Source organism: Euphorbia lathyris, chromosome 1 (genome assembly GCF_963576675.1).
Source record: "Euphorbia lathyris chromosome 1, ddEupLath1.1, whole genome shotgun sequence".
NCBI classification, from domain to species: domain Eukaryota; kingdom Viridiplantae; phylum Streptophyta; class Magnoliopsida; order Malpighiales; family Euphorbiaceae; genus Euphorbia; species Euphorbia lathyris.
The window spans coordinates 127661594-127683819 of record NC_088910.1 but is presented as its reverse complement, the minus strand read 5'-3'; the positions used below and the strand labels follow the sequence as shown (position 1 = coordinate 127683819).

Below are 22226 nucleotides of genomic sequence, written 5' to 3'. Positions count from 1 at the left end.
CTGAAACTGCTCTTTTTGCTTATATTGGACACTCCATTGGGGACTAAACACACAATTCTTGACTAACTAAATGATTTTAAGAAATGTGAATTTTTATCGTTAGATTGTTTTTAACAATCTTAAACTATGAACTAACCATTTCTTAAAATGATAATTTAACTAGTTAAAGTAATGTGTTTTTGGTTTTCTTGTTTTATAAAAATTGCTTTTTCAAACATCGTGGTATTTTATGAAATAATACAACTTGAATACAATCGAAACATTGGCATCGAAGTATTTTAAAACAACATATACAATCACATCACATCACAACACTAGCATACACACTCATATGGTCCCTATTCGGTCATGTGTTCTAAATCGTTACATATTGTTATCTCATTAGTGTGTTTATAACAGTTTCACTCACTACTCATAACCACGTGTAATTTATACGTCACTTAACCATTGAGTTACTACTCATAGCCTCGTTACATTTTAAACATAGGTTCCATCTCATTTTGTAAAATACTTCGTTATGTCATTTGTTTTACTATGTGAAATACGTTGTTATACCACCCGTTTCACACTATAAGATACGTCATTACGCTATTATTAATTTGAATATGTCGTCATGTCATCCATTTCATTTCGTAAAAATACATCATTACATCGTCACGGAGTATGAGAGAGGTTTAAAATTACACAGTTTTCTATATGAAATCTCCCCCAATAATTGTACAATTAAATTTATATTTTATACCTATAAAATATTAACACAAAATCGCTTCCATCATGTCAAACCCAATGTTTTAGACTAAGAAATCCAACTAGATTGACAATTGAATTGAGCGTCAATTGATTCGGTCGATTAATTCGAATCAATTGAACCGGATATCATATATATATAATGAAATTCTCTTTAATTAAAGATTAAAAAAAATTATATCCAAAATTAAAACATTAATTTAAATAGTATTAAGATTAAAATTAAAATAATACATAATTTAACAATATAATAAACACAAAACACAAATTATTTCCATAGAATTTTGGGACCGAGAGTTTTTCATTTTTGCATGAAAAGGTGTGAATTTTAATTTTGTTTTCTTAAAAATTCTTAAGTAACTGGGGTCATCCCGGTTCACCAGGTTGGGTCAAGAATATTGACTCAAAATATATACAATTCGACTAGATCCGTGACCAATTCACAGTCGAACCAACCGGTCCAGTCCAATTTTTAAACAATTGGTCAAAACACATTATAAGCATTTAGCAAGAGTCATTTTCATCCAAAAATCAATGTTGAAAAGTTAGAACAAGAACATCAAATTGATAAATTAAAGGTTGACCTTTCTTTAACCCTTTCTAAGCCCTCAACTAATCTTCTCTTTGCTAATTTTGTTCTGTAACACCAAACTTCAAAAGCTTCACTTAAATCAGGATATCTAACCTGCTCAGCTGCTTCCATCCAATCTGCCAAAATTTCAACTTAGTCGTTTGATGGTAATGCGAGTATTAGTGACACAATCTCCCCCTCGATACTCTGGCACAAGTCTTCATCCATCTTGTGCGTGAAGCCTGAGTCCTCGTTACATTTTGAGTCGAAAAGAGGCTTCATCTTCCTCACATAAGGCAGCCAATTATTCAACAGTTTCACCCGAGATTGTGATGGAAGAATCACATTTCCATATCCAACCGTTTCCAACACCTTTCCGGTCAGTTCAACCAACTTTATCTTCAAATCCCACATCGCAGAAACGAGTTTCGCATCTTCAACTATCGCTAAAACTCTGATGGATGTTTCAACCCAGTTTGAGACGAAGTCGTTCATTAGATCCATCTTAGGAAGTATGCTGCACATCCATTGAAGATCAGATACAGTCTGCAACATTTTAGCCTCTGCTACCTCGAATGCAAGCTCAGCTTCCGAAAGCAAGGAGGCCAATTGCGTTTCGAATGAAGAAAAAATATTCGAAAGGCCCATCTTCACAACTGATTTTACTTCATCATCAGGTATGACCAAGGGCGTATCCTCGTCTTCCCCTAACATGTATTCTACTTGTTCCTGGGCAGAAATCTTAACTTCGTCACTGAATGGAGGACATGGCCCCCCGATGGATGTAGCGAAACGAATTGCTGATAAAAACACGTCTTTCGTAGCACTCAGATCTACTGGTTGGAGTCTGGCTATCACAGGCATAGTTATCGCACCCAATTTCGAGACAACTTTCAAGATATCTTCCTCTTCCTTGTCCTCCCAATGAACAGCCTCGAGGTACTCGATGCAGCTTTTCGTGATCTCTTCGTAGCTGAATGTGGCAGACACCTCTAGTATACCTACAGCAGACTTGACAGAGTCGAACGATTCCAGAAGCAAATCCGTAGGGACGTATAATAATTTCAAGAAGTTAACATGATGTTCGTAATTAAACTCAGAGCAGTGAACATCAACAGCTGAACCAGAGCATGGATTAGCAAACCAATCTAAAAAGAATTTGCTCCTGTTAACAAGAATGAGAGAGTGGGAGTAGAAAAGTTCAGGTCTTCCTTCACAATTTATCAAGCGAACAATAATGTCACTCATGCTTCGGTCTCCTAGTCTGCAAGGCTAGGCCGCTCCAGTGTTGAAACACATTTCCACATAATTTTGATTTGACAAAATTGTTTAAGTATAACTTAAAATACATATTCTAAACACACTAAGTTTAAATGCTTTGATTTATTCTACTAATGTGTTTGTTCAATGTTGAGTTAAAACTGTTATAAGATATAAGGATAAAAAGGCCCAAGCCCAATACGGAAGCCAAGGCCCAAGTCAAACAACTCAGTACACTCGGCCCGCGTATGTCAAACGTTGCCGTTTTGAACAAAACGCAACTCAGCAAACGGAAGGATCTAGAAGACCTTCGGGAACAACTTCAAGATGAAGCTGCTGAGTAGTCTCGACAAACGTACAAGACAGCAGCTGGCGAAGGAAAACTTCCAGACAAAGTATTTCCTCTTTTGGCAAAGTTCAGACGACACAGTATGCTGTCCAGTTGACCTTACCATAAAAGGAGAGACCATTTGCTGAGCTGGCCGAGGACAGAAGATACACGATTGTGATTGGCCGAGAGCTCTGAGCAAGTGAGGATGACAACGACATATAGCCGTTTCCCTCCAACGGTTATTTCGAAATTCGAAATGACCAATGCCCAGACGTCTCTATAAATAGTGTCATCACAAGCTTCATTCTAAATAGAACTTGATCAAGCCATTACGCTGACCAAATCTCTACAAGTTCTGCAAGCAAGAAGCAAAAGCAAAAATTCTTACACTACATTTCTCATATCTGTGTAAAAGTCTAGAGTGATTGTAAATCGTCTAAAGTGTCTTAGCACATCTTTGTATTAGGACAAAACACTTATCATTTCTAGAGATAGAAAGGAGAGGCTGAGTACTAGGTTTTAAGTACTCAGCGGAGAGATTAGGATTGAGTAGAAGTATAGAGGAAGGTACTCTTGTCATACTCAATTGCTGATATTGTAAAAGGTTTGAGGCTCTACCTTTAAAGAACTCAGTAGAGTATTTGAAATCTCGGAACGTGTTCCGGGGACAGGACGTAGGCTTAGAAGAAGCCGAACCTGGATAAATCTGCTGAGTGAAGTATTTCTTACCTTAACTCCTTATTTATATTGCTTGCTTTAAATAATCAAAACTGACCAAGTAAAGAAGTCAAGTTGAGTTGTGCGCGTTGAACGTCTGAGCTCAGGAATAGACTCTAAGTGCTATTTCCTGACTCAAGCTAAGAAACTGACCTAGTCACCTGTTGACTAAGCCAGTATCTTATTGTTTACTCAGCGCCGCTGTTCAAATCTTTTTCTTTAGAAAAAGAAGTCTGCCTAAATATAAAAAAGTTTAAATAGTTCCTAACCCCCCCCCCCCCTTAGAACTATACTTGCAACTAAACAAGGGACCAACAAGTGGTATCAGAGCTCTAAAAGCTCACTTTAAAAGGTCTAACAACCTTGAGCTGATCCCTACCATGGGCGAAAACAGCACTCGGTTTCTCCCTGGAAACCAAACAACTCAAATACTGCCTGAGGGGCTGTCCATTACTAGGCCTCCCCTATTCTTCGGGTCAAACTATACCTTCTGGAAGAATAGGATGAAGAACTTCATTCAGGCTACAAACATGAGTGTCTGGCTATCTATAGTCCAAGGCCCGTTTGTACCTGTCGAGGTTGTGGCTGGCCAAACAGTTATAAAAGCTGAGGCCAAATGGACAGAGGATGATCTTAAGAAGCTTCAAAACCATGCTTCGGCTATCAATATGCTTCACTGTGCGCTCGATGCTGCAGAATATAACAAAATCTCAGGTTGTGAGTCGGCGCAAGAGATCTGGAAAAAGCTGGAAGTCACCTACGAGGGAACAAACAAAGTAAAAGAATCCAAGGTGAATCAGCAGATGAGACTGTACGAGCTGTTCGAGATGAACAATGATGAGGGCATTTCAGACATGAACGCAAGGTTCACCAACATCATTAATGAGCTCAAGAGACTTGGGAAAATCTTCACTGAGGAAGAACAAGTCAAAAAGATACTCAGGAGTCTTCCTAAAGACTGGCAAGCAAAGAAGACAGCAGTTGAGGAAGCTCAGGATTTAACCACCTACAAATATGACGAACTCATCGGTTCATTGCTGACCCATGAGATATCCATGAAAAACTTTGAGGTGAAGGAAAAATGTGAAGACAAGAAGCAGAAGTCACTTGTCATGAAAGCTGACTCCACTGACGGGAGTTCAACTGATGATGAGGAGATGGCTATGTTCACAAGGAAGATGAAAAGGCTATTCAAGAAGAGTGACAAATACTCTAAAAAGCCTTATAGAAAGTTTGATAAGTATAAGGCTGACTCAAGTGACAGCAAATACAGAAAGGACAGCTCAAAGCCCATTACATGCTTTGAGTGCCATCAAACTGGCCACATTAAGTCAAACTGCCCCACGCTGAGGAAAGACAAGAAAAGTGGGAAGAAAGCAATGGTGGCTACTTGGAGCGACAGCGATGAGTCTTCATCCACAGAAACTGAGGCCACCGAGTCAGCGAAGATATGCTTCATGGCTGACGAACTTGCTGAGCCATGCGTCTCTGAGCATGCTAACCCATCCATCGCATCAGATGATGAGGAACAATCAAATGAGGTAATTTCTCTTCCCCAGCTCAGAAACGATATGGTTAATGCCCTGAGTGATCTCTATACACTTGTCAAGAAGTGTAATAAGAAAGTTAGAGCACTCAGCAGGCGTTGTGACGAAGTGGAAGAGGTCAAACTAAGTGACCTCAGATACCTTCTTCAGGACAACTCGACTCTGCATGATAACATGAAGATCATGCATGAGTATGTCTCTGAAGTCCAGTCAGTTTCAAAGAAACTGAGGAAGGACGTCACAACCATCCAGAACCAACTAAAGGTTCCAAATAAAAATAACATTCCTCTGAGAACTCAGTACCAAGGTACTCGGCAGAGATGGAATCCCCAGCGAAAAGTCCAGTGTGACTTTTGTGGGAAGTTAGGACACACCACTAAGGTGTGCTGGCACGCTCAGCACTGGGGTGCTGACAAGTCAGTAAAAAATCCTAAACAGAAGGTCAGTTGTGACTTCTGTGGAAAGAATGGCCATACTGTCCATGTATGCCGCCATAAAATAAAGTATGATGCTATACCTGTTGCACCTAACAAGTCAGGACCCAAAAAGAATTGGGTACCTAAAAGTAACTAGTTACAATGCAGGTAAGCCTGAGATGTGCCGAGAAGTCAAAGATGTGGTATATTGACAGCGCATGCTCAAGGCATATGACGGGTGATGAAACTCAGTTCATCACGTTTGAACGTAAACGAGGAGGGAGCGTAAGTTTTGGAGACAACAAGAAGGGTAAGATAGTAGGCTCAGGAACCATCGGAGGTAATCCTACTATTGAATCTGTCTCCCTAGTCAGCGGACTCAAATATAACTTACTCAGCGTAGCTCAGCTATGTGACAATGGGAGAAAAGTTATATTTGATGCTACTGGATGTAAAATATACGAGGGTAAAACAAATGAGTTAATTTTAACTGCCCCTCGGATAGATAATGTCTTTATGCTAGACTTAGAGAAAAAGTTTTCAAAAACTGTGTGCTTAGTAACAAAGGAAGAAAATTTCTGGCTATGGTACAGGAGACTTGGTCATGTAAGCATGGACCTCTTGGCCAAACTAGCAAGAAAGCAATTGGTTGAGGGACTGCCCGAACTTAAATTTCAAAAAGATCAATTATGCCACGCTTGCCAAGCTGGAAAACAAACCAAACAATCTTTTCACAGTAAAAACATTGTCTCAACTAAACGTCCGTTAGAGTTGCTACACTTGGATCTCTTTGGTCTAGTCCAGCCGCTGAGTCTGGGTGGAAGAAGATTTTCCTTGGTCATTGTAGATGACTTCTCTCGGTATACGTGGGTTATCTTGCTGACCAGCAAGGATGAGACCTTTGAGACATTTTCAAATTTGGTTAGAAAAATTGAAAATGAAAAAGACCTAAAATTAGCTCATATCCGTAGTGATAACGGTGGAGAATTCAAAAACCAAAAGTTTGTTGAATTCTGTGAAGCCAGCGGCATTGACCACAATTTTTCTGCTCCTAGAACACCTCAGCAAAATGGGGTTGTGGAAAGGAAGAACAAAACTCTGGTTGAAATAGCCAGGACAATGCTGGATGAGCATAGGCTTCCAAAGTATTTTTGGGGAGAGGCTGTTAACACAGCATGCTATATTCTTAATAGGGCTCTAGTTAGACCTATATTAAAGAAAACCCCCTATGAACTTTGGAAAGGACGAAAGCCCAATATTGGATACTTTCGTGCCTTTGGCTGTAGATGTTTTATTTTAAATACCAAAGATAGCTTAGCAAAGTTTGATTCAAAAGCTGATGAGGCTATCTTTTTGGGCTACTCAACAAACAGCAAAGCATATAGAGTTTTTAATAAGCGAACTCAAGTGTTAGAAGAGTCAATACATGTAGAGTTCGATGAAACTGACCCTGCAGGTAGATACCAGCCGCTGACCAAAGATGATCCAAACTCAGTAACCATCGCTGACCCAGAACCAGCTACTGAGTCATTCACGAAAAGGCTGACCAAGAGTAAGAGTGAACCTAAGATTACTTTTACTGACCCATCTACTTCTGCAGAGATTGTTGAAACAGGAACAACACAAGACATAAATCTACCCAAAGAAATAAGGATTCCAAGAGGGCACTCCGAAAGTGCAATCCTTGATTCTGCTGGGAATACCCTGATGACGAGGAATCAACTTAGGAAGTACCTCAGCAATGTTGCTTTCGTCTCAGTACAAGAACCGAAGAATTTCACTGAAGCTGAGTACGATGAATTCTGGATGAACGCAATGCAAGAGGAGCTCGATCAATTTCGAAGAAATGATGTATGGGAGTTAGTGCCTCATCCAAAGAGTCAAAAGACCATCGGAACAAGATGGGTCTTTAGGAACAAGATGGACGAACAAGGAAACGTAGTCAGGAACAAAGCAAGGCTTGTAGCTCAGGGCTACAGTCAGCAAGAAGGTATAGACTACGGTGAGACCTTTGCCCCAGTGGCAAGGCTAGAGGCAATTAGAATATTATGTGCATATGCATCTTACATGAATTTTAAACTATTCCAAATGGATTTCAAAAGTGCATTTCTTAATGGAGTTATAAACGAGGAGGTGTATGTAAATCAACCTCCAGGTTTTGAGGACCCTAAGTTCCCAAACCATGTTTACAAACTCAAAAAGGCTCTGTACGGCCTCAAGCAAGCACCACATGCTTGGTATGAGAGGCTGACCAGTTTCCTGCTGACTAGAAATTACGTCAGGGGTAAAGCTGATACAACCTTATTCATTAAGAAAAAGGGTAAAGATACCCTGCTGGCCCAAATTTATGTTGATGATATAATATTTGGTGCAACTAACGAATCAATGTGCAAGGAGTTTAGCAAACAAATGCAGACTGAGTTTGAAATGTCCATGATGGAAGAACTCAACTTCTTCCTCGGTCTTCAAATTAAACAAGGAAAGAATGGCATCTTCATCAGTCAAGCCAAATATGCCAAGAAGATCTTAAAGAAATATGACTTGGAAAATTGCAAGCCAATATCCACTCCTATGGGCACTGACACTGTCCTCTGCGCTGATGAGAATGGTAAGTCAGTAGACAGAAAGTTATATCGAGGTATGATAGGCTCTCTACTTTACTTAACAGCCAGTAGACCGGACATTCAGTTTTCAGTATGCTATTGTGCTAGATATCAATCTAACCCTAAGGAATCTCATTACATTGCTGTAAAAAGGATCCTTAGATATTTGCAAAGCTCAGTGAACGCAGGTTTGTGGTATCCAAACACTCATGATTTTACACTCATCGGATACACTGACGCTGACTATGGACGAGATAAGCTGGAACGAAAAAGCACCTCTGGAGGATGCCACTTCTTAGGAAGCTGTCTTGTATCCTGGTTCAGCAAAAAGCAGGCGTCAGTAGCCTTGTCCACCACTGAAGCTGAGTACATTGCTGCTGGTCATTGTGTTGCTCAAGTCCTATGGATCAAGCAACAGCTTGAAGACTATGGTGTTCAAACGAAAACAATTGAAGTCCAATGTGACAACAAAAACACAATTGATCTTTCCAAGAACCCAATTCAACACAGCAGAATGAAGCATGTCAGCATCAGACATCACTTCATTAGAGACCATGTACTCAAGGGTGAGATCAAGCTGACCTTTGTCCCAACGGATGAACAGCTTGCTGATATCTTCACGAAGCCACTGGCCCGTGAGCAGTTCAGCATACTGAGAGAAGCAATTGGTATGTTTAATCCTCTTCAGTAAATTCCTGTGCTAAATGAATACGAATGCTGAGTGAATTACATGCTGAATGATTTTTTGTTTGCTGAGTATCTCATTGAAACTGACTGAATATACAATATTGAGTAAACTTGTACACTGAGTAAATTAGTTTAGAACTTGAACTTAAAATCATCCTTAAATAATGCACTGACCACTCAGAATATCAAACGCTTGACATTCTAAATACTGAGTGATTAATCCGTTTGCATAAATGCAAAGCACGCGTATAGCCTAGGATGACGTATTTGCCGTAATGTGTCATAAATGCCAGGATCATTGTCGGTACATGATCCCAAGGCAAAACTGACACATGGATTCGATTAAGATCCACACCGTTCATTTCGTCTATAAATTATGGGTATTTTCCCATCTTTTACTCTTTACGCTTAATCAATTCTTAAGGCAAAGAAATCACTTAGAACTTCTTTTCTTTCAAATTCCTCTAATTCCTCCATCTCCGAAGAATGACTAAGTTATCTTTCAAAGTCTTCGGTGCCGGCCACCAAAAGTCCAGCTCCGATGAACCATCACAAAACCCTTCTACACCGAGCAAGGGTAAAACTGGCCAAACTTCTGGCAAAGAGAAAGCTGTTAAGATCAGGACCTACTCCAAGGTCTTCGACAATATATCTGAATGGAAGGTAGAACCCTCCAGATGGGTTTCGGAGCACTTTGTACAGAACGAACAGCCATTTGCCGAATGGATTTCTAAAAACGAATGGACTGGGCTGTTCTCGGTCAGGGATGAGACATATCCTGACCTAGTGAGGGAGTTTTACCACAACCTCAAGGTTGCCAGTGACTCCGCCAACTACCTAAGCACTGAAGTAAAAGGGAAAACCATCTTCATCAACCCTCTGTACATAGGAAATCTCCTCCAGCTCAAAACTGATGGAGTAAGGCTGAGGAAGTCAGGAGATCAGGACAAAACCAACTACGTCCATACCTTCTGCAAACCTGAGGGTCACTCAGGAGAGATCTCAGCATCTTCAATGGGACAGCACCAGAAGATGGCTCACTACCTGCTGAGCTATTTCATTTACCCAAAGATCAACTGTACTACATCAGCAACCAACTTTGAACAGTGCTTCATATGGCACATGCTGACGTACACCCCCATCAACCTGCCAGTCTTCTTAGTTGCTGAGTTCCTACGCAGCACGGGTACAATGAGACTTGGGTCACTCATAACTCGAATTCTTCTTGACCACAAGATTGATCTCAAAGGCGAGGAATCCTTCAGAGGAACTGAGATCACAGCTGCCTCGCTGAGGGCACTTAAATTTGGACAACCCTTGAAGAAGGGAAAAGTTGCTGCTGCTGGTCAAACTGACCAAGCTGAGGAATCCACTGCTGTGCCTCAGAAAGGGCGACGATCTAAGGCCCCAGCTTCTCGCAAGAGAAAGTCTGCTGAGACTCCTTCACCAAATGTTGAGTCTCCTGCAAAGAGGCAGAGGTCAGTTGGAAAGTCAGCTGAAAAGAGAACCAGGCAAGATGTGCCTGGAACTGAGGAAGCTGTTGAGCTCTCTCAGAAGAAGCAGAAGACTTCATCTATGACTCCTCTACATGCCATACCCACTGATTTCATCGTACCGAGTGATTCTCATTTCACTCAATGCCAGGGTACTGATGCTGAGGAAACTGAGGTCCAGTTAGATGACCACTTCATCTCCCAAGTTGAGGAAGAACTTGATGGAGACAGCACTGCTGAAGAAGAAGCTGAAGCCAGCGGTCAGGATGACGCTGAGGAGTCTGAAGAGTATGACAGCGAAATTGAGGTTGAAAATGCTAACACTGGGTTAGAGTGTGGAGCTTTGCAAACTGACACCGAGTTAGCTGCTGGAGTTTAGCAAGTTGAGCAAGCTGGCCAGACTCATACTGAGCACAAGGAACCTTCTCCTACTCACTCAGAAGAACCTGCTCATCATACCACTCCACCGCGTAGAAGGCGAACGCTGGTTAAGGCTAGTGAGAAAATGGTCAGTGAGCCTCCTATGCAATCACCATCTATTCCTGAACTTGTCCTCTCCAAGACAACAAAGGATCCTTCTACTGTTAAACTGACATTCTTCAAGCGGCAATCCACTTCAACTTCCTCCGCGCCGTTGGAAAAACAAGCCTCTGTTTCTTCTCAACAGGAACATGCCGACCATAACACTTCAACCACATCAACTAATCAGGTTGAACCGACCACTGCTCATGCTGTCTCCCCAAGCATGGTGCTGACTCCCCATCTTTCTGCTGTCAGCACAGACAGTGTTCGGGTTATGTCTTCCATCAACAACCTCTCTGCTGATCAATCAATAATTCCTCCAACTCAAGTGCAGATTGAGCCAACTCATCCAGTCACTGACCAGGGTACTCCCTTCACTCCACCTTCTTCTGGTCATACTAATGTACATCGGGATGCCACTGAGTCCGGCAAAAAGCTCATTGACTCAGTGCAAGCACTCATCCACGATCTTCAACACTCCGCTTCGTCTGCTGCTGGATCTTCAATTCCTGAGACAACTCAGCTCTCCCAGGTCACTCTACTTCTCAACGAAGTCAAGGGACTCAAGGATCTGCTGAATGTAGTCTTGTCACTCTAAGCCCAGCAAGCTAAGCAGGATTCACTTGCCAAGTTGGCAGAGATACAGCTGTCAACAATTCAACACCTGAACTCACTCCATCAACAAGTTCAGAAGTTGTCTGCTGTGAACACTGACTACGCCACTTCCTCAGAACTCAAGATGTTTTTTGCTCAGCTTCATACTGAGCAACTTAAGACAAATGAGCAAATGGTGTCCTATAGTCAGTGCTCAGTCGAGCAACTCGGTGAGGCCATCAGGCTACTTAACCTCAACAAGCAAGAGATGGATACTGACGCTTTGAAGCAGAATGAGTTGCTGTCTCTCGCACAGCAATCTTTCAACCACATCCGTCATAATAATATCCAGTGTCATCATTATGACTCAGCTCTCTTGAAAACCTTCCACCAAGTCTTTGCTGGCCTCTCTGAAGCTCTCATCTGGCAAGCCAAAGCTCAAGCCTTCAGTGTAAATATGCTCAGTGTTACTGATCTTCATATACCAGTCGAAGTATCAGCTGATGGAGTTGCCATTTTTTATGGCGTCAATGAAAGTGCTGACAAACTAAAAGAGCTTTCACAAGAACTGACTCGCGCTGTCTTAACCGATGCGTTTAAGCTCCCTGAAGTTGACAAAACGGGGGAGAAAGCGCAAGCTGCTAGAGCTCAGCATGAGCAACGTCAGTACGAGCGAAGTCAGTCACAGGGCAAGAAAAAGAAATAGATAGGCTAGGTCTTAACATTTGTAATCTATGTGCTATGTTTATTTCTTTTGCTGTGTAACTGCTGACTTCTTTCAACTTATATATCATACTTACTTTTCTTATTCAAATACTGAGTTATGATATATGCTAATAAGTACTGAGTTATTATGTATCTTCATTTATATCAGCTTTGTTTAACACTTATAATATTTATTGACTAAATGATATGCTGACAACATGTTTGACATGAACCTATACACTTATGAAATATTCTGATAAGAACTCATTGAACAACAAATTACTCAGCACACTCTATATGACTAAACCTTCTGCTTTATACTGAGTAAATAGAATATGTTAAAATAGCTGACCTATGTCTGAAAACTGACCTTAGACTTACTCATTTAAATCCTTAAATGTCTCAAGTAAAACTAAGTCAATAGCTCAACCCTTACGGGGGAGTTTGCTAAATTATACGAGGTCAACTATCATGGGGGAGCTCATACTGAGTTCCTTGCTGAATAGTTTTGCCAACATCAAAATGGGGGAGTTTGTTGAAACACATTTCCACATAATTTTGATTTGACAAAATTGTTTAAGTATAACTTAAAATACATATTCTAAACACACTAAGTTTAAATGCTTTGATTTATTCTACTAATGTGTTTGTTCAATGTTGAGTTAAAACTGTTATAAGATATAAGGATAAAAAGGCCCAAGCCCAATACGGAAGCCAAGGCCCAAGTCAAACAACTTAGTACACTCGGCCCGCGTATGTCAAGACGTTGCCGTTTTGAACAAAACGCAACTCAGCAAACGGAAGGATCTAGAAGACCTTCGGGAACAACTTCAAGATGAAGCTGCTGAGTAGTCTCGACAAACGTACAAGACAGCAGCTGGCAAAGGAAAACTTCCAGACAAAGTATTTCCTCTTTTGGCAAAGGTGAGATGACACAGTATGCTGTCCAGTTGACCTTACCATAAAAGGAGAGACCATTTGCTGAGCTGACCGAGGACAGAAGATACACGATTGTGATTGGCCGAGAGCTCTGAGCAAGTCAGGATGACAACGACAAATAGCCGTTTCCCTCCAACGGTTATTTCGAAATTCGAAATGACCAATGCCCAGACGTCTCTATAAATAGTGTCATCACAAGCTTCATTCTAAATAGAACTTGATCAAGTCATTACGCTGACCAAATCTCTACAAGTTCTGCAAGCAAGAAGCAAAAGCAAAAATTCTTACACTACATTTCTCATATCTGTGTAAAAGTCTAGAGTGATTGTAAATCGTCTAAAGTGTCTTAGCACATCTTTGTATTAGGACAAAACACTTATCATTTCTAGAGATAGAAAGGAGAGGCTGAGTACTAGGTTTTAAGTACTCAGCGGAGAGATTAGGATTGAGTAGAAGTATAGAGGAAGGTACTCTTGTCATACTCAATTGCTGATATTGTAAAAGGTTTGAGGCTCTACCTTTAAAGAACTCAGTAGAGTATTTGAAATCTCGGAACGTGTTCCGGGGACAGGACGTAGGCTTAGAAGAAGCCGAACCTGGATAAATCTGCTGAGTGAAGTATTTCTTACCTTAACTCCTTATTTATATTGCTTGCTTTAAATAATCAAAACTGACCAAGTAAAGAGGTCAAGTTGAGTTGTGCGCGTTGAACGTCTGAGCTCAGGAATAGACTCTAAGTGCTATTTCCTGGCTCAAGCTAAGAAACTGACTTAGTCACCTGTTGACTAAGCCAGTATCTTATTGTTTACTCAGCGCCGTTGTTCAAATCTTTTTCTTTAGAAAAAGAAGTCTGCCTAAATATAAAAAAAGTTTAAATAGTTCCTAACCCCCCCCCCTTGGAACTATACTTGCAACTAAACAAGAGACCAACATCCAGTTCCATCCATATGTGACTAGGAGCACAAAATACATGCTTTACCATTGAAATGAATGATCATCCAAATTGAGGTGCCTGAAGAGAAATGAATATCAATGTGCATAAATTGTTGACAGATTAAATTAAGGGAAAAGTACAAAAATAAACCTTGTGGTTACACCTGTTTTCGATCAACACCCATGTGGTTTAAAAGTTTGCAAAATGGTACATTGAGGTTCATTCCGTTAGCAAACACAAGCCAAATTGACTAACGGTGTTAAAAGTCAAAGGAAAAATAGTTAATTTGGTCCTTATAATTATTTATATTATAAATTAACTCTCTTAATTATCTAATTCTCATAAAAAGCCACAAAATAAAAATAAAAATTCAAATTTACCATCTCTCATCTCTTTCTTTTCAATCTCTCTCCTTCAATCTCACTTTAAATTTAAGCTTAAGTAAAAAGATAAAAACTGAAGTGGCCGGATTCCTATTCTCACGAAATTCACATCACCACTTCCGCCAGCTTCTGCTTCCTCCTAATCAACGCAAATTGGTGTTCCTTTTGCTCAGAAATATCAACTTCTGAGTGCTGACTCTAGGACTCTGCTCTATCGAAAGCAAAATCCATATGTGTTCACCTTATCAAAGAAAACCAATTTAAAATTAGAAAACACAAACAACTTTTTGGATCATTCAGATTACACTACAACTAGTGTTCCTCCCATGTTTTACCAGTTCCAGATTTATACTACCATCCTTCTTCTACTGCTCATAATAATGATTCTCAGCTTTCAGGATATCTTCAATGGCTAGAAGAAGAAAAGCTCAAACTAAATCGAAATGTTGGAGAAGAAGAAGCCAATGCCAATGCCATGAATGAAATAAAAAGCTCAAACTAGCCGATATGTTCATAGCTACCTGCCATGAAAAGTTTAGGTTGGAAAACAATAATCTTATAGGAGATTTCAGGACATGATGGCCAGAAGTATGTGATTTCAATATTATTATCTTCTTTCTGTTTCAATCAAGGTTTGCTCGAGTGGTTTGGAGTTAGATAACTCTGCAAGTAAGATTTAATATTGATATGGGTGATTTCCGGAGGAGTTGCGGTGTTGATTGAAGGATGTCGATTTGGATCGGAAGCGACACGGACACATGCGGTTGGTGTTGTCATCATCATCGTCGTGCCTGGATGAATCGGAATCGGAGGAGTTGCAGTGAAGAACAACAAATGTTTGTAGAAGCAACTTTCTATGCGCTAGAGACAAGATGAGTTTGCAGTTGTTGCTGAAGAGGCGAACGAAAAGCTTCAAGAAGCTCTGGTGGCTCAAAAGAGAGTTGAGGAGAATTCCGAAATTTAAAAGTTTGATTTGGAACAGGCTGGGATTGAGACAGTTCAGAAGAAGGAAGATGAATCGCGAATCATGGTCTGATTTTGTAGATGATTTAAACAGTAAAAAATTACTAATTTTTTGCTAGAGAGAGAAAATAGACAAGGAAAGTGATATGTTTTGATTTTTATTAAATTGAGATAAAAAAAGATGGTAAATTTGAATTTTTATTTTTATTTTATGGCTTGTTTATGAGAATTAGATAATTAAGGGGGTTAATTTATAATATAAATAATTATAAGGACCAAATTAACTATTTTTCCTTTGACTTTTAACACCGTTAGTCAATTTGGCTTGTGTTTGCTAACGGAATGAACCTCAAGGTACCATTTTGCAAACTTTTAAACCACATGGGTGTTGATCGAAAACAGGTGTAACCACAATGTTTATTTTTGTACTTTTTCCTTAAATTAATTTGTAACTATTAGAGTTACATGAGCTACTTAATAATTACGAGAGTTTAGTTATGAGAGTTAAGTTATTTAGAGTTACTTTCTTAATTAGCTATTAAGAGTTGTGTAAGGTTTTATTTATTAGGTTTCGAACCGTTACAATTTCCATGTAGTATAAATAGTTATAAGAAGAAATATAATTTAGAAAAGTTTCCTCCTCTCTTTCTTTCATTTTATATATTCTTCTTTTCTCTCCGACATAAATGCTGAGTTTGAGAATGATGAGTAAGCATACGATAAGTAGAAAAATAATACTGGAAGATGCATTTTCTACGATAAAAGATGACATTCGTATATGAAGACCTTGAAATTATGTTGATATAACATCCTTATACACACATGCATGGCCAAGTGATTGCCATTGAAGTTTAAGGTCTATTTCATAAAGATCGTTGAACTTCATTTTCTTTCGATAAAATTATTGAACTTCACATTTGAATTCAACAAAATCATTTTGGCTAATTTGCGTAGAAAAACTCACTAGAATATTGACGTAGCGCAAAAGACACTTGTCTATGTATCAACTACGCCCCATACTGGACACGTGTGACTTTTATGATTGATGTGGCAGAAACATGGCACATCTTAAGCCACAAAAGAACACACATCCTTGTCCAATGTGGCGCTTAGTTGCTATATAGTTAACTGCCTATTGTATCACGTCAACATTCCGGCTATTTTTTATACAAAAATTGGCCAGAACAACTTTATAGAAATCAAATTGAAGTTCAATGATTTACTCAAAGAAATGAAGTTTAGTGACTTTTCTGAAACATACACCAAATTGACAGTCTATGCAATTTATCTCGTGCTTCACGCAAAGAGACTTAAGATAAGAACATTAAGATACCAAAGAACAATCAGTTCAACATTAGTTTTATAATTTTTAGTGAAAAGCACCAAAATAAACCTTATGGTTTGACCGATTTGCAAAGACAATCTCCGTGGTTTAAAAGTTTGCAAACACGGATTTTGTGCTTTGTGCAGTTTACAAACTCAGTCATTCTGTCAAAAAATATTGTCGTGACTATTTTTCCTTGGAGCAATTAAAAAGAATCACTTTGCAAATTAAGTAAACCATAAGTATTGTTTGACAAAAAAATTAACTCACTACAAATTTCACAAAGCACAAAATCCATGTTTGCAAACTTTTAAACCACGGGAACTAGTTTTGCAAATCGGCCAAACTACAAACTACAAGATTTATTTTTGTACTTTTCTCTAATTTTTATATCCATGCCAGTCCCATATTTACTCCAATTTAAAATGATATTATATATCCAAAGAACACAAGCTACAATCTTAAGAAGATTGCAGCAGCCAAAACAGGCCACATCTCTTATTCTATTGCCTTGAGCTTTAGAAATGATCTTACACTCTTTCTTTGTTTAATTTCAAACAACTGATATGAAATGTTTGATTTTGATTGACAAAGAGCTGCTAATAGCTATTTATCAAAGGAAAATTAACTAATATCTACCCACCGCCAGCAAGAGTAAACAACATACAACAACAACAATAACAGCAAACAGTAAACAGTTCGTCAATTATAAAGTTAAGAGTCTATTTGGATATATGATTATTTCAACTTACTAGGGATTTGAAACTTGATTGTCAATTGAATCTTTCATCAATAAAAGTGGAACCTAAGGTTTTCAATTAAGAGCAGAATCAAAATTGATTTCCTAAACTAGAAGATTACTTCTCTAATGAGATAAGGTAAAACAAATACCCCTATAGTTGGCGGTGTCAGAGATTAAGATAAGATCTATGATTGGGTCTTAACTATCAGCTTAAGCTTTTAGTTAAAACGGTTCCATGACATGGTATCAAAGCCTCTAGGACAAAATGGTGGAGGGTTCGAGTCCCCACAACCTCATTAATTTGTGGAATTAAAAACACATGGCGGGATGTGCCTATGTTGTGCATGCTGCAAGCCCAAGGGGCACGATCCATGATTTGGCTTTAACTATCAACTTGATCTTTTAGTTAGATTGGTTCCATGACAGGCGACCAAGAGCAATTTTACTCCTAACGGCAAAAATTGTACAATTGAGGACTCAATGCTAGCAAGTTGGCAAATTTCAAACATCACTGAAAAAATCCAAATATTTTGTTCATGTGTTATTTACAAGTTACATATCAGTTGGTTCAAAAAACAATGATTTTGCGATTCCAAGATAGGGTTTCAAGACAGAATGGCTTAAAACTCGATAAAATATTCGAGTTTTTTTTTCCAACACATGATCAGAATCCGGACAAGATAAGACTCACACAATTCTACATGTATATATATGCCTTCGATCCGTTAGTGATAACTGATAACATGACGAACAAATGTGATAGAATAACAAGATTCAAGATTGAGGAGAGAGCTCCAATGTCTGAAATTGCCCTAACTTCCTAAAGTTAGACTCTCAATTGTACCATTTATAGCGTTAAAGGTAACATTGCTGGAAATGATAGAGGTATTTCTGTACCTAATCACCTCCACATACAAAATTGCAGGCAAATTGAATAGTTTGATCCAAAATCAGCCCTTGAAACAATTCATGAACTCAAACTTCTCCTATTTTTACTATTTGTTTTATGAATCAGAGCAAATACATACAAAACCCAATTTTTTACTCCACTTTTCAGTTTCTCAAAAAGCAAACAACAAGGTGAATATTACATAATTTCACAATCAGCAACAAGATCAAGCACAGTTTCTCAGACTATGAACTGACAAATCACAGTATCAATCAAAATTAAATTGAAAAAAACAAAATTAGTATTCAAGCACCAAAACATCCCCAATTTTAAGAACAAAAATGGCAAAATTTCCAATCTCACCTTGAAAAAGAAGAAGGCCTCACTTCCATTAAAGGAAGAAAGGATTGAGCAGTAATCGCAGAGAACACCATTCTACCATTTTTATTAGCTGATTTGAGTGGGATTTTGGAAGGGAGAGGGGGTATCAATTTAGGTTTTGTTCAGAGATTCTGAGTTCAGCTTTGAGAACTTCAAAAAACAAACGCAAGTGACCATTTTGACCCTGTGATGGAGATGATAGATCGCCTGCTCTGAGATAGTGGGCTGTGTAATTTTCACGTCTTTGAAGGGGTATAAATGAGATTATGGACCCTGTAATGGCTAATAAATGATTGGTAGAGACAAAAAAAAAAAAAAAAACTCAGGTTAGTGAGACATCACAGTAATACCGCCTAACCTTGGCAAACTAAATACACACGTGTTCGTATCGTGTCATTCTCGGATTTGTGTTAAACCCAATCCAAAAACTTTCGCGTCATAATCTTAACCTATTGAATTAGTGTCGATTTCATATCGTGTTTTCGGATTACATGTAATTTTGTTATGCATATATTAATGATAACTTTTAAAAATATAAAAAGATATAACACTATTTTTAAATATTTTATGTCATTTTTATATTAATATATTAACACTAGTCATCGAAGAAATCCATTAATATCATATTAAGGGTCATCTAATATGTTTATAACAATTTAGGAGATTCGAATCACATTTACAAATAATAATTATAATTTTATTATTTTTATTAATAAAGAATAATTTTAAATTTTCGTATTGTTTTCGGATTAGCATATCAACCCTAACTCAACTCAAATATTTGCGTGTTAGTTTCGTGTCAATCCAAAAATGACACATTACCTACTAAGCTAAACCCAAACACTAAATTTGTGTATCGATTTCGTATCGTATAATCGGATTGTGTTTACTTTTGCTCCCGTAAAACTAAACCATTTTAGATATCATTAGGAAACCTAAATATTAGTTTAAATTAGGGATTTCAAATTTCATTCTTAACTAGTAAAATCATTACGTTTAATATATTTTAAGGATTAGAATTTATAAATTAGAAGTTTTGAATATATTTTCTAGGATTTATGAATTGGAGTTCAGAATTTTTAAATTATGGTGTAAAATCATAATATATAGAGAATAATGACATATTAAGAATTAAGTTTGCTGATATGACTTAGTGGTAATTTTATAGTTAATCATGTAGAAAGCCCATAATTATTTTGTTAATCCTGACTATTGGAAAATAATATAAAAATGCTGACTATTGGAAAATAATATAAAAATGCGGTGAAGGTGGATCGAACACCTGACCTTCAAATCTTTAGTTTGACGCTCTCCCAACTGAGCTATCCCCACTACATGTGATTGTGCTTTGCTTTGTACACATGTCCTCTTATTTCTGAGTTTTTACTATTTTGCTCCAGAAATAAAATGCGGATGTTATACAAAAATATACGTGTCTTATAATAACACCAGAAGTTGATCCAACTTGTCAATGTTAAGAATAAAATTGAATTTAGCTGCCAACATTAGTGGAAATTGTTCCTGGTCATCAAGGTTTGGAATATTTTTATACCTTATCCCAATATTTTATAATACTCTTTGATAAATATGTATAACCTATACATTATAAGTATAAAATGTGCAACATCCTGACCTAATATAATGTAGATATTGTCCGTTCTGTTCCAAATCCAACATACTGGGCCTCACGACGGGTCTGTATGTATCGGTGTAGACACCGAGTAGGAGGACCTGTGACGAAAACCCACGATGAACGGCTAAATCGGTTGATTTCAAGGATTAGAAAATTTAAAAATAATAACATAATAAAATGGGGAAACTCGGAGAACCGACGCTTGAAAGCCCCGCTAACAAGTTCGGCATCTCCTGAGTAAGGACAGGCACGTTCGCTACTACGGCAGTAAGCAAATGGGCCCCGGAGGCCGAGCATCGGCCGGTGGGTAACGAACGGCGCTCCCAGCGACGACGGTCACTCTATAAAGGACGGTGCGCGACACGTCGAGTGCTCGTCCGACACGTCGAACGTCACCCGTCGAGGGGCGGGCGTCCCCCCTCGAGCGTGGTCCGACGCCCGGACGGCGTCACCCGACGAAAGTCCGACGAGTGCTGGACCGCTTCGGGCGAGGCTCGACATCGTCGGGCGAGCCCCGACGCTCGTTGGGCGGATGCCCGACTTTCGTTGGGCGATCGCCCAAAAACGTTGGGCGATCGCCCAACAAATTTTGGGCGATCGCCCAAAAACGTTGGGCGATCGCCCAAAATTTTGGGCGGCCGCCCAACCTCTTTGGGCGACGCCCGATTTTACTCGGACGTCGCCCAAAGTTCTCCGGGGATCCATGCCTATATAAGGTAAGGATCCCCATGCATTTGGGGGGAGCTTTTTGGGAAAGATTTTCTCACTCTAAACATTTTTAGAGAGAGAAAATTGATTTTTTGGGAAAAAACATTTTTTTTCCTAAAAATTCCAAATCTCCTAAAAGTTAAAATTTTACCAAAAACACCGGAAAAGCACGATTCGTGGAATCAACCGACGTCAACCGTCAATACCGAACTTAAGGTATTATCCGAGGACTAGACTCGTTTTATTTCCTTTAATTTATTTCTTTTATTTCTTTTATTTTTTTATTTTTATGTCATAGTTTTTATTTATTTAGTTATTTATTTATTTTATCACGTTTTATTTAATTTTGCGTATTCATTTAATTTTCGTCTCGTGTTAAATAAAATTTGGTTTGGTTTTAAAATAAAAAACCTCGTTTTGATATCCCAATACGAACCGTGATCCGATTAAAAGGTAGTTCGGGTATTAAAAGATGTTGTAATTATAAGTTTTTTAAAAAAGGATATTTCCGAATAACGTTTTAAAATAAAAACGTCGTTTTAGGAACTTCCGTTATAGACTATGATCCATTTTTGGTAGTTCGGAAATCCAAAACGATTGAATTAGACTTAATTTAAAGCTTTTGAATAAATCTGGAAATAATTAGAGTGCTGCTGTAATTTACCATTTCTGTCACTGATTGTTGTTTACCGACGGATTTTCCGTCGGTAAATCTGCCAAAATGTAAAAAATTCTGTTTTGATCCCTCTTTCTTAACTTTTAAGCTTTTGATCCTTTATATATATATGTATATTTATGTAATATATATTTTCAAACTATTTTTAGATATTTGGTACATATAGTTATTTAGGATGTTTATGTATTATTTTTCATTAATTTGATCTAATTTAAAGTATATGTATATATATTTTCTTTAAAGTCATTTAAACTACATTATGTATATATATATATAGTTTTTGGGCTATTTGGGTTATATTAGTTATTATTAGATAAAACTATTTTGGGGATAAATGTTATTTTCTTATTTAGGAGGTTTACCCATTATTTTTACATATTTAGAGTAAAAATGTATTATATTTAGTATTTTCGTTATTATTTCTTATATATTTATTACATAGTATCTTTTCACTTATTCTT

At 38.2% G+C, this 22226-nt stretch overlaps 1 non-coding gene and 1 pseudogene across 1 annotated transcript; both read right to left on the bottom strand.

Annotated features, from left to right (window-relative positions):
* Positions 1 to 1034: 1034 nt before the first annotated feature.
* LOC136210959 (BTB/POZ domain-containing protein At3g05675-like) lies at positions 1035 to 19029 on the bottom strand (annotated as a pseudogene).
* A 978-nt stretch (positions 19030 to 20007) lies between these two features.
* On the bottom strand, positions 20008 to 20080 carry TRNAF-AAA (transfer RNA phenylalanine (anticodon AAA)). The gene has a single exon. It is a non-coding gene; the product is annotated as a tRNA-Phe (tRNA).
* Between the last annotated feature and the right edge of the window lie 2146 nt (positions 20081 to 22226).